General features: G+C 45.7%; 1 pseudogene; it reads left to right on the top strand.

Annotated features, from left to right (window-relative positions):
• Positions 1 to 912: 912 nt before the first annotated feature.
• LOC121138291 lies at positions 913 to 2,053 on the top strand (annotated as a pseudogene).
• Positions 2,054 to 3,011: the final 958 nt, after the last annotated feature.

The raw sequence follows: 3,011 nt of genomic DNA, 5'->3' as shown, positions 1-3,011 counted from the left end.
TCTATTTTGATATTAATGTTTAAATCTTACACAGTGAAAAATGAAATGTCTTGACAGCAGTCTCTTATGTCTCCAGAAAGAAGATGGTGCCCCACAATATTGATTCTACTTGATTCAACATGATGTCTTTGAAATGCTATATCTCTCAAGGATTTGTTTTGGACTAAAACTGATCTAGATATTTCCAGAATAGATAGCTGAGCAGGTCAACCTTCTTATAACACTCTGGCAGAGCTTTAGATAAGAACTTCAGACAAGTGTCACCTCCATCTCAGAAACCAGCTACAAATGTTAAACTAGCCTTTGAGATGAATAATTTCTTTAGCTTTGTTTTTCTCCAGGATCCCATAGAGTCACCATCACCTGGTAGTAATTCTAAGAAAACAATTACCGATTTCCCTACAGTTGCCTTAGATGGTATATTAGTTTTTCCCTAGAATATAGATAATTGTCAACTGTTTATTGTTGGTGTTTAATTGTGTGTGGTTGGGAATGGAGTATTAAGTTCAAAGTAGGAAATCTACAAACTCATGGAAATTGAATAATGCACAACTGCACCATTCCTGAGTCAAAGAAGAAATAAAAAATGAAATTAAAGACTTCCTAGAATTCAATGAGAATGAAGACACAACATACCCAAACCTATGTGACACTTTGAAAGCAGTGGTACGGGTAAGTTCCTAGCACTAAGTGCCCACATGAAGAAACTGGAGAATAGTTATACTAGAGAATTAACAGCACAGCTGACAGCTGAAAGCTCTAGAACACAAAGAAGCAAACTCCCCAGGAGGAATAGACACCAGGAAATAATCAAATTGAGGGCTGAAATCAATAAAGTAGAAACTAGGAAAACAATACAAAGAATCAACTGCAATGAAGAGTTGGTTCTTTGAGAAAATCAACAAGATAGAAAAACCTTTGTCCAAACTTACCAACAAGGATGAATCCGAGTGCTGTATCAGCATCACCCTCAAGGCCATCCAAAGCAACCAGCCAGACAGGGTGCTGCGCTTCCTGGAGAAGGAACAGCGGCTGTACCCAACACCACGAGTCATCGAACTGATCAAGTCCCTCAACCAAAAATCACAGTCTGCCAGGGATCAACCCGAACCCACAGATACATCCCACACCACCCACAGGAAGACACGTGGGAGCGAAACCCCCACCGCCAACGGCTAGGCAGGCAGAGGAGAGAGCACCAAGGGCTACACCTCAGAGCAGGTGGCAGCCATGAAAAGGGTCAAACAGTGTAAAGATTACTACGAGATCCTAGGGGTGAGCAGAAGTGCCTCAGATGAGGACCTGAAGAAGGCCTACGGCAAACTGGCCCTCAAGTTCCATCCAGAAAAGAACCATGCGCCTGGTGCCACCGAAGCTTTTAAAGCCATTGGCACGGCATATGCCATACTCAGTAACCCATTGAAAAGGAAACAGTACGACCAGTTTGGTGACGACGAGAGTCAGGCTGCCCGACACGGCCACAGCCACAGGGACCTCCACCGAGGCTTTGAAGCCGACATCTCCTCAGAAGACCTCTTTAACATGTTCTTTGGAGGTGGCTTTCCTTCCAGTAACGTCCATGTCGACAGCAATGGCTGAATGCGATACACCTACCAGCAGAGGCAGGACCGCAGAGAGAACCAGGGTGATGGCAGGCTAGGAGTCTTTGTCCAACTTATGCCATCCTCATTCTTATCCTTGTGTCAGCGCTCAGCCAGCTCATGGTGTCCAGCCCACCCTACAGTCTGAGCCCCAGGCCGTCGGTGGGCCATGTCCACAAGCGAGTCACTGACCACCTGAACATCGTGTACTATGTGGCCGACACCGTCTCTGACGAATACACAGGCTCCAGCCTCAAAACAGTTGAACGGAATGTGGAAGATGACAATATCACAAACCTCCAAAACAACTGCTGGAAATAAAAGCAACAGAAGGAAGGCTTGCTGTACTGGGCCCAATATTTGGTGACACAGACATGTACCTCAGAGCACAGAAGATGGGCACCCCAAGCTGCAGTCGGCTGTCAGAGGTGCATGCCTTCCTGCATGGATAGTTCTGGGACAGCCACACCACCCAGACGATGAAATCCCTGGAGAATATTTTGTGACACACGCTGAGACAAGGTGATGGACTGTATATTTAAGAAAAGACGTACACAGAAAAAAATGAAAATGGACCTGGAGGCCAAAGACTGCACAGCTGCCCTCTCTCAACCAGTGACTGCAGACAGCTCTTAGGATGGACAGAAAGCCTGCTGCAGGATTGCTGCCTCCCTTCCCAGGACTGGCAAGAAGCTCCTCATACTGGCTCCTAGGATGCAGAAACCATGGCAATGAAAGTAGAATGTAAAACTTGCAGCAAATGTCTGTGGGGAAGGACTGGGAGAGGGGACTCCCCACTGTCTCTCTTCTACCCTCCCAGGAGTCAGCACCAGTCACCTCACAGGAAAAGCCAGGCAGAGGCATGGACCAAGGAGTAGAGAAGAGGGAATTCCAGAGAATGTAACTTAGAAATGCGTATGTATGTATATATATTTATTTATATGTAAATACACACACACACACACACACACACACACACATATATATATATATATATATATATATATATAAAGTCTTTTTTAACTGTGCAGGGATTGGGTTATGATGTTCACCGTACTTCTTCCATATATTAGAAGATGAGGGCTGTTTGGGAAGGCAGCCTGGTATTCAAAAAGTAGACAGTAGCCAATGATGACAGCATATGGAAAGTCAAGTCCGATGCTTTTAGCATCACCCTTAGCCCCAGCCTGGCTTTGATGGCAACAGTAATCATGGTGGTATAAATCCCTAGAAAACTTCCAAAAAGTCTCCAGGTTTATGGTTAAAGTAGGGGGAGCAGAGAAAGGTACCCCTGGAGATAGATAGCTAGTCAGTATGGGGCTATGGTAGAGACCCCCAAAGGGCAGCTCCTCACGTTGCCTCCTCCATGGCCACCCTCATGTGGGCTCTCTCCCCTAGTGCCCACGAGTC

This window comes from Mesocricetus auratus, unplaced genomic scaffold, assembly GCF_017639785.1.
Source record: "Mesocricetus auratus isolate SY011 unplaced genomic scaffold, BCM_Maur_2.0 contig_11147_pilon_obj, whole genome shotgun sequence".
Classification (NCBI taxonomy): Eukaryota; Metazoa; Chordata; class Mammalia; order Rodentia; family Cricetidae; genus Mesocricetus; species Mesocricetus auratus.
This window is presented reverse-complemented; position numbering and strand designations above follow the sequence as displayed.